General features: G+C 37.6%; 1 long non-coding RNA gene across 10 annotated transcripts in view; it reads right to left on the reverse strand.

The window, feature by feature from the left end:
* Positions 1 to 9,022, reverse strand: part of LOC123351009 — a 46,198-nt gene extending 37,176 nt beyond the window's left edge. For 5 of the 10 annotated variants that reach the window (XR_006573904.1, XR_006573901.1, XR_006573902.1 and 2 more), the window contains exons 1-4: positions 8,940 to 9,022; positions 7,566 to 7,676; positions 5,162 to 5,380; positions 3,761 to 3,921 (exon numbers count right to left, since the gene is read on the reverse strand). This is a non-coding gene — a long non-coding RNA (uncharacterized LOC123351009). Of the gene's footprint in view, positions 1 to 3,760; positions 3,922 to 5,161; positions 5,381 to 7,565; positions 7,842 to 8,939 lie in introns of those variants that run through there. The other 5 variants (XR_006573906.1, XR_006573907.1, XR_006573909.1 and 2 more) reach the window with 4 other exon arrangements.
* Between the last annotated feature and the right edge of the window lie 1,266 nt (positions 9,023 to 10,288).

The following is a 10,288-nucleotide window of genomic DNA, read 5'->3' on the forward strand; positions in this document are numbered from 1 at the left end:
TTATTTGGGCATAAGCTTTCATGGATAAAAAACCCACTTCTTCAGATGCATGGAGTCCATGTTTTTTTACTCACAAAAGCTTATGCCCAAATAAATCTGTCAGTCTTTAAGGTGCAACCAGACTCCTCATTGTTTTTGTGGATACAGACTAACAAGGCTACCCCCTCCAAAACATTTATATAGTGGCATCATTATATTTATTGTCTTATTAAACTTTTCTAATGGTTCCTAACATTCTGTTAGATTTTGGCTGCTGCTGCATATTGAGCAGATGTTTTCATGACTCCAAGATCTCTTTCCTCTCTCTTCATTTTGAGTTTCTAGTTGGAATTATGTTTTCCAGTATGCATTACTTTGAATTTATCAATATTGAATTTCATCTGCCATTTCGTTGCCCAGTCACCCAGTTTTGTGAGACCCCTTTGTAACTCTTCTCCCTTCCTGGTGTTTATGCCTCTGGTGTATTTATAGAAAACAATCATATCTGAGGGGAGATATGATTGAATTCATCTTTCTTAAACATGTGAGACCAGAATTGCATGCAGTATTCCAGATGAAGTCTCACCAGTGCCTTGTATAATGGTAATAACACTTATCTCTACTGGAAATCCCTTGCCTGATCAATTCTAGGATTTCATTAACCTTTTTCACAGCCAATCACATCTTACCCATATCTTTTTTTAAGATTAATACTTTGAGCTTCTTTAGTTTTGGACTGTAAAACAGGATCTACAGATTCATTCTTGTATCGCTTTTCTAAACTCTTTTTATTTTTCAACATCCTTTGTAAAATGTGGACACCCAGATTGAATGCAGTATTTCAGTAATGGCTTCACTAGTGTCATCTACATTTCCTTGTACAAATACTACCCTGTCTATCCAACCCAACATGGCATTTGCTTTTAGCCACCTCATTGCGTTGGAAGCTCATGTTCAGTTAGTTATCCACCATGACCATTAAGTCCTGTTCTGGTGACTGTTTTCCAAAATATAGTCCCTTCCTCAAAGTACTATATGCATTCTTGTTTCTTACATATATGCATCTAGCACTGTTAAAACACAAGTTGTTAAAATGATCCCACCTTACTATGCAATCCAGATTGTTCTGTAGCACTAACCTGTCCTCACCATTGTTTACTACTCTACAAATCAGTGTATCATCTGCAAATTTTACCAGCAATGATTTTATCAGTGAACTGGGAGAAAATATAAAGACATTGAATAGCATTGGTCCTAGAACAGATCCCTGTGAAACCCTACTAGAAATAACTCCATTGAATGATTCTCTATTTACAGTTACTTTGAGATATCAGTTAACCGGTTTTTAATCCATTTAATATGTGCATTGATTTTGTATAGTGTTTATTTTTTAAATCAGAATGTCTTTCACAATTAAGTAAAATATCTAACAGAAGTTGACTTGTAATCTCATTAAAAGAAATGAAATATGCTTGACAAGACCTATACTCCATAAAATAATGCAATTTACATTACTTATGGTGCCATTGTTTAATTCTTTATGGATTGCAGCCTTTCCATGATTTCACCCAGGATCAGTGGTAGGTTATCCTGTTTATCCATTTAAAATACTGAAATAGCACTTTTTTTCTCCTGTTCTCTAGAACGTCCCCTATATTTCAAGGTTTGTTAAATTGGAACAACAATCAACATCAGTGGCTCAGAGTGTCCCTTAGGCAATTCTTTGAACACTCTTGGGTGCAAGTGATCCAGGTCTGCATATTTAAAAATGTTAACTTTAACGGTGGCCCTTTAACACACTGAATAATTACTGTTTGAATAGAAAAATATTTCATGATTACTATAAGCCTTCCATTTCTTTCCAAAGAAAGAAGTATTTCTTGAACACTTCTGCATTTTCTATACTGTTATTGACAATTTTACCATCCCTGTTTTGTAATGGTTCTGTACAATTACTAGGTTTTCTTTTGTTCTTGTATATTAAAGTCCTTCTTATTATCAGTTTAAGTGGCATTGAAATGAAAAGATTGTAGACTCAAGAACTCCATCAATTCCTCAGTGTCTGTTTTCAGCTTTTTTTCCACTAGCATATATCCAGTCTTGCAGCCAATATACATAAACCCGAGAGGTTATAGAAGTACCACCACCAACTTACAATGTTGCAAGTCACTGCAGAGACATATCCACCAGGATGGAATTAAAAGTATGTTACTGTTGTAAATATGGCTCCATAGAGGGTAGTGCAGACACTGAATAATCTATACTCTTTTGCAGATTCTGTTCCTCAACATTGTTCAACACAAATAATTCAGAGAAAAGTGCCAAAAATTTTCACCATAGATTGTTTTTTCAGTGTATCTGACAGATATGGGAGGACACTCATTTTTAGAATTTTTATTTGACTCATAAAGGACATGTGTATACAACCCGAAAAGTTTAGAGAACTGTTTTAAGACTGGGCAATGTTGATGGAAGAGAATTTTTTTAAGATCAGAAGCAAATTATAACTCTCAAGTATGTGATTTGTTTGGTTAAGTAAAAGAGTATGATTAGGAATTTGGATAACGGCCTAAATTTTGATTTTCTGTGAGTTTATTTTGTAGCCTGCAAAACTGCCAAAGGCTGCGACCAGTTCTAACAGGCTAGAAATGGATCCTGGTAGATGGGTGAAAGTCAGTAAAATGTCATTTGCATACACTAATATTCAGAGATTCCTAATTTTATATCAGAGATGCATGGAGGAGCTCTAATTTCATTGCTAATGATTCCACTACAACACTGGTTGGAATAAGAGAAGAAAAGGACAGTTTTGCTTGGTATTGTTCCTAAATGCAGATTATACTGTTCGCTGTAACAGAGATAATTGATTATTATCGATTAGATTACTGAAATCCATTTGTGTAATTTTGCCAAAATAAAACTTCTCTAATATTGCAATTATGGATAGACATTTGTTTCCAATGAATACCTTGTGGATTGCAAGTGAGCATTTTATCAGAGTATGTCAGGTATATAAAATGTCAAAGATTACCAAAAGAAAATCTTCCACTTTTGAAGTCAGTCTGATCAGGGTGTATCAGTTTTATATCCATATTGAGAAAGCATGGGGCATTTAAACAAGGCAGACCATCTCCATCTTTCATAGCTATGACAGTAATTAGACTAATTTTCATATCCCATGAGAAGCTTCCAGTTTTCAATTTTCCTTGAATCACAGGCTGGAATATAGGGTTTTGCAGGTACTGAAATACTTTGTAGAACTCCGAGGGAAACCAATTCAGATCTGGAGATTTGCCAGACAGCATAGATTTAATAATAGTTTGAATTTCCTCTTCTGAGGTACAATGTAAGAGCCAGATTCTGATCCCCTTGATTATGTTGACTCATATCTTATTTCATAGATATATTATTCAAGTCAATGAAAGTATGGGTGAAGTATAGTGCTATCGGTTGTTAAAGAATCAGGATCTGGCCCTAAATTAATCATTCAAATTTGTTCTTTTAGGGTCTAGTAACTAAGAACAAATTTTTAACCCACAAAGTCTTCACTTTAAATCCAGGACCTAAGATTATCACAATGTAAAGGCCTAGTATCCTGATTTTATCACAACCTTGAAATCATGGTGCATTTGTCGTTTAGAAAGATGGTTTGGGGTGGTTAATAGCCAAGTTTACTCTTCTTGCTGGAAGAGGAATTGACATAATGGTTTTGATTCATTGAGGAGCACTGCTCTAAGGAGTTACAAAATAGCATTTTAGCAAAAGATACAGTGGTACTTACAGGCGCTGCAGTGAAACTATGCAACCTTTCAATCCATTAATCAAAATGTTTACAGTTCCCGTTTTAAGGTAGCTGAAAAAATAATAAATATTGAGCAAAGAAAATTAATCTGTTTCTGCAGCTTTCCTCTGCACCAGTCTGGGACTGTTGGATAACCTTCCCTGTCAGGAGAGGCAAAGAGACAAAAGTGAAGAGCACATATTGCATATGCTGCTTTCTCATACAGTTGTTTCTTTTCCTGAGTGGTGAAATTACAGTATAGAGTATAGAAAAATGTGACCATGTAAAATAATGGCTGCTAGCACACTGGATCCCTGAAACCCTGCCCGCCCCCCAAAAAAAAGTGAGTCAAAAATTCAAAAATTGGTATCAGACGACAGAGATGTCTAATTAAAGAGGCAACCCTGTTCTTGCTCCCTGCGGTTTTGAAAAACAGTCACTCTCCCAAACTATTCTGTGTATATTTATATCAGAGATAAAAGATGGCTGGCAAATTTCCCAAGCCAAATGCTCTGGGTCCAAGATATTCTAAAGTTGGAAAAAGAGTGAGAAAGATGATCTTTAGAAAGATAATGTGAGAGTTACAAAGAGGTAACAAATTCCAGAAAATTCAAGAAAATAGAGCGATATAATCAAAACCATAGATCTTATAGAAAGTGCTGAAGAGCATGCTTAGCTTATTGGAGGTTCAGGCCTTCACTGGCTGAAAGCTCGACTCTCAAGCTTTAGTGTGTGAATTGGACAGGGAATCTGAAGAAGAGGTAGCTGGTTTATAACCTTTTCCTATCAATAATAGCAGCTGCTCCAGTCTTCTTACATTCAAGACTTTAAGATACCCACAAGTGTCTGATTGCAGATGCTTACAGACAAGTATACTGAAATGGGACAGACATCATGTCTGTAATAGGACTGGAAAAGGTTTTAATTTGTAAAAAAAGATCAACAGATTACTAAAAAAAATATCAAATTTTCAGATTAAAAAAAATGCCTGTGGTCTGAAAAACAAATGAACAAGGATTCAGGAGACATTTCAGCCCAAAGAATAATTTTTTTCAGAAAGCTATAAGCATCTGAAAAGAGTATTTTATAATAAAATTGCTTTCTCACCCATAACTACAAGGTTATTAGCTCAAAAATAAATTCCATCATTGTAGGAAAAAATGCATGAGCATAATACAGTTCAAAAGTTCAAAAATGTAGCTTCTTGTCATACATCTCAAGATTTTCCAGCCCTGACCTTGTATTAGGTGTACTATAGAGCATATTTGAAGAGCAAAGAGCATGTGCACAGTGTTGCTGAGGAGGTCTTGGTTAACAACATTGAACACATGATAAACTGTTACTTTATAAACCATGTTTCATGCATATTAGAATTTGTTTGCACTTTATATCTTTACATACCTTGGGCACAAAACTCTGGTTTGCAGTAATTCTGGTATTCCAATAAACTTCGCAATAATTCCTAGTATCCCTCAAGTAATTGTTTTACACATTCTCTCTCTGTGCTTTTATCTTGGTATTTGTAGAATTTTAAAATTAAAATTCTTCAACATTCCAGGAGAAGTTACTAGAGCAGTCCTGAGTTCTGTATCAGACTATTTTTGTCAGGTAAAATGGAATCTGCAAAAATGAAATGTACATCAAATGCAAATGTATATGCTAAATTACCAATACCATTTGTCTTACTTCATTATTTATTCTTAGAATTATGATAGCACCAAGAGACCCCAAGCAAGATAAAGGCCCCATTGAGCTAGACACTGCACAAATATATACTAAAGCCATGCTTAAAGGGTGAGGTAGTTCATGGCAAGCCATTGTGTGAATCCACAGTACCAGAGGCGGCTCCAGGCACCAGCACGCCAAGCGCGTGCTTGGGGTGGCAAGCCGCAGGGGGGCGCTCTGCCGGTCGCCGGGAGGGCGGCAGGCAGGCTGCCTTCAGAGGCATGCCTGCGGAGGGTCTGCTGGTCCCACGGCTTCGGCAGACCTCCCGCAGGCTGCCGCCGAATTTGCGGGACCGAGGACCTACCGCAGGCAAGCTGCCAAAGGCAGCCTGCCTGCCGTGCTTGGGGTGGCAAAATGCCTAGAGCCACCCCTGCACAGTACACAGCATTGCTGCCAATTAATATTGCCATTTACTCAAACCCTAAGACACACACATTGCCTGAAGAGTTTGTAGTTTAAACTCACAAGGTGTGGGGGAAAGGAAGTATCATTATCTCCATTTTTCAGATGAGAAAGTGAAACAAAGATTAAGCAATTTGCTAAAGTGTATAGCAAGGTGGCTCTTGAACCTGCCTTTTCTGCGGCCCAGTTTAGTGTTTTAGCTACACAACTGAATGCTCTCCAGTGTGCAAGGAACATCTAATCTGCTACTTTCTCTACATCTTGTTTGCAGACCTGCTGCTACTAACTGTGGAGGTGAGTCAGGCTGGGAGGGTTCCCATCAGGATGGAAGCAAAGGAATTCAAGGCTCATTGCATCTTAATTCTGAGCAGCTAGAATCTCTCCTTTGTCCCTGGTACCATGATCCTAGCTAACCCCCCAAAACTTTTAATAAACATGCCAGTTTCTAGACCATCTTTCTGGAAATTACCCAGACTCCTAAGGGATAAATGGATTATAAAGGCATTATAAAGGCATTATGTTGTAAAATTTGGATATCAGAAAGTGGCCCAGTTTCTCAGCTGATATAAATCTGCATAATTCCTTACAGTCTTCCACTGGAAGTATATGTAATTGCTAGGCACCAAATTGTACGTACTGTTTACCTGCATCATTTTGATAGTATATACGTTACTGCAGGGCATAGTAAAAAAGGGTAAATGCATTCCTGGTATTAAATAAATAAGTAAAAATGTTAGTGTATGTACATATATACAAAATTTTGATCATCAGTTTTATTTTCTTTGCCACTAGAATCTGAAATGCCAAAGCTTGACCAAGTGTCTGGCAGAAGGTGTATCCCCCAAGGTCTCCTCCTTATCACCCTTTTTTGCAATGTATTTTAATAAATGGGTTAGAACTCCTAAACTTCCAATATTATCACTGGTGCTGTTTACCCTCTTCACCCGCCATGGCTCCTCCCAGCTAGGATATAACTGCAGACTTTCATCCACAACAGCTATCACCCATTGTGATACCCAGCTGTCATTCCATTGTGGTTTGCTCTTCCACTTTCCTTTGATTCCACTCTGGCTTGCCTCTCTCCAGCTAGCTGGCTAGCCTCTCTTGCATCCTTTTTGCTAAAACCCAATTTTGTCAGTCTCATTGATATGTCTGTCTGCTTGCATGGTAGTCAGCATTTAGACCAACTTCTGTCACCCTCAATGACATCTTTCAAAGATGATTACATGCCTTGCTGTTCATAAACCTGCAAACATGTCCATGCTGTTCTCATGTTAACAATAGCCAATAAAGAAAAGTTGAAACACTTGTATTATAGAAATAAAACTATCATCCAGTGGCTTCCCAGTTGTGATGATTCTCGGTGTAGTGTAGCCTTTATTTAGTTTGAGTTGATATATTAATCAATAGTCCTCTGTGTCCCTAGTGAGTTAGTCCATCTCGCATGCTGCTACAGTTTTAAAATCAGCAGTTTGGGAATTACCTGAGGGATGTCCTTAGGTCTGGAGACTCAAGGAGCACGTGAAAAATAAATACAGTGACCACAAGCACATCTACACTTGAGTAACTGTGCTTTTATTACACATTTCATTAAGCAGATAATCAATGTCATAATAATGAATACAAAAATGAAAACCAAGAGAGCCTGTGAAATACTCAGAAATGTACTCATACTCACATCCCCAAAGATATCATGGAGTCGGGTGGATCTCTCAGTAGGTGGTCATTGGTGGAGGATCTCCTGATGGGGGTCTTCCCTCCTTATCCATATAAGGGAACCCTTTTTATCCTGTGTTATAATCACACTCAACACTTTATGTATATGCATGAGGTGTCCAACCCCCTTTACCTTATCTATACTTACACACGTCATAAACTTTGGAGTGCCCGCTTTTCATAGCTTATCCTCTTAGTTCCCCTTTTTCTCATTATGCATCTATGTAAACAAGTCCCCATGGTAACCAGTAGTTACTGCAGAAATTCTCATGATGTTACAATTGTACATTGTGGCAGACATTCCAGAACATCACCCATTGGCCCATTCTTTACAGTAATATTGTAATTTTCCTGGTATGTTATTCCTGAGTCACCTACTTATGTCAACTCTCCTTGGCCTGAGGCCTAATATTGCTAAGCTGAAATCTTACAGGCCTCAACCTGCAGAGCTTGCATTACTTATATACCTAATACATACTCAACGAGGAGTCCTTGTGGCACCTTAGAGACTAACACATTTATTTGGGCAATTCAATCATGGTGGATGTGGCCCATTCCCAACAGTTGACAGAAGGGGTGAGTATCAACAGAGGGAAAATTATTTTTTGTAATGACCCAGCCACTCCCAGTCTTTATTCAGGCCTAATTTGATGGTGTCCAGTTTGCAAATTAATTCCAGTTCTGCAGTTTCTCATTGAAGTCTGTTTTTGAAGTTTTTTTTGTTGAAGAATGGCCACTTTTAAGTCTGTTATTGAGTGTCCAGGGAGCATTGAAGTGCTCTCCTATTGGCTTTTGAATGTTACAATTCTTGATGTCTGATTTGTGTCCATTTATTCTTTTGTGTAGAGACTGTCCGGTTTATCCAATGTACATGGCAGAGGGGCATTGCTGGCACATGATAACATATATCACATGTTCCAGTAATTAAATAAAAACAATTGGCTACAATAGCCAGGATTGTAAGTCACTTTGTTACCCTCACTTCCCCCAAATGAGTGACGCTTGTGCTTAACTGGGTATCAGCTTCCTGACACCATCGGCCTGTTAGCCACCCAAGAGCTCTCCTCTGAGCTATGCCAGCCCTTACTTTGGGCTGTAGATTGACAATGAGTGCATAATAATGAAAATAATCATAAGTTTATTATCAAAGATTCAAGAGACAGGTGAATAAACATCCGTTGTCTGCCAGGAAACCTGTTTCTCCACCTCTGCTATGCTACAGCATCTAAGAACATAGTTTCAGTATACATACGTAACTCCTTACATAATGTCTGTACATACATTGTACAACAATAACAATGACCAGTGGGACCCTGGCTTTCAGTTAGGACCTCACCTGACATTTTTTGGTGAACTAGAATGTACAGCCCAGAATCAGATATTCCTGTAACACTTTTGACAGTTGGAATTAAGGGGATTCTTGGGTCATACTAATGCAGGATGAGTCCAAAGATCTAACAACTGGCAAATGGAAGGCACCAAATGAAATCTCAGCACTACTTTTCTGTTATGATACTGAGCCACCAGGATGAGATTTCCCAGCTCTTCTCTCTACTTATTCACTTCTTGAGCCCACATCAAAGCCAATTGCCTTCTCCCCCAAATAGTGATCTGAAAGAACTGTCATTTTACCCATTTTGAGGGGCAATGGGTAAAACAATATCAATTTTTAATATTATTAGGCCAAAGAAATAGGTTGTGGGCATTTCAATCTACATTTGCTTCATTGTTTAATTCTTTTCCCTCACCAAATGGTGTTTTGGTTTGGTTTGCTTTTATCTTCTCTCTTCAGTGTTTTTTCTCCTTAGAGTGTCTCTCTCTGTAGCACTGCAATTATGATAGAGATTATTATAATGTCAAAAAAGAAAAATATATATGTGGTGCAACAAGTCCCAGAAAGCATAGTGAAAGAGAAAGCATAATCAATTAAGTCTAGATAGACAGGCAGACAGATAGACAGATGATATAGGAATTTAAAACCAGCATAATAAAATGACACAAAAGACTGTAGCTGATTTGATTGAACACTTTTTCCTCAGCCCAGGAAACGACAACAACGTGGAATTTAAATTTTAAGTGGCTAAATTCTGTTTTTAGGCTGAAGGTAATAAACATTAATTGAAAATATACAACCTAGCAATCGTAAATTAAAATGTAATCTCTTTGTGCACACTAACAGTTTATATTATTTTTTCTAGCCAGTAATGTTTTGAAGCTTCAAGTTATTTAGTAGTTTGTGCAGTTGTTAAATTACTCATTTTTTCCTTCCGATATACATCCAAACTAATTAGCCTCATGGAAGCTGAGGTGGATGTTTTTCTGCTTATCTGAATACTTTTCAGAGCATATACCCACACACCCAATGCTTCATGTAGAAGTGCCTGGCTTAGTTAAGAACATAAGAATGTAAGAATGGCCATACTGGTCAGATCAATGGTCCATCTAGTCCATCTAGTATCCTGTCTTACAATAGTGGCCTATGCCAGGTGCTTCAGAGGGAATGATACAGGTACAATATTTGATGACTTCCTGGACAGAAATGAATGACTCAAGAAAGAACGAAAGAAATCTGGTGCTTCCCATTTTGTTGCTAAACTAGGAGTTAGAAGAGGGTTTAAACTAAATCAGAGGTGATGCCTGTTTGAATAAAACAATAAATAAAATAAGTAGTGTGATTGCCATTAA

Source organism: Mauremys mutica, chromosome 1 (genome assembly GCF_020497125.1).
Source record: "Mauremys mutica isolate MM-2020 ecotype Southern chromosome 1, ASM2049712v1, whole genome shotgun sequence".
NCBI lineage: Eukaryota > Metazoa > Chordata > Testudines > Geoemydidae > Mauremys > Mauremys mutica.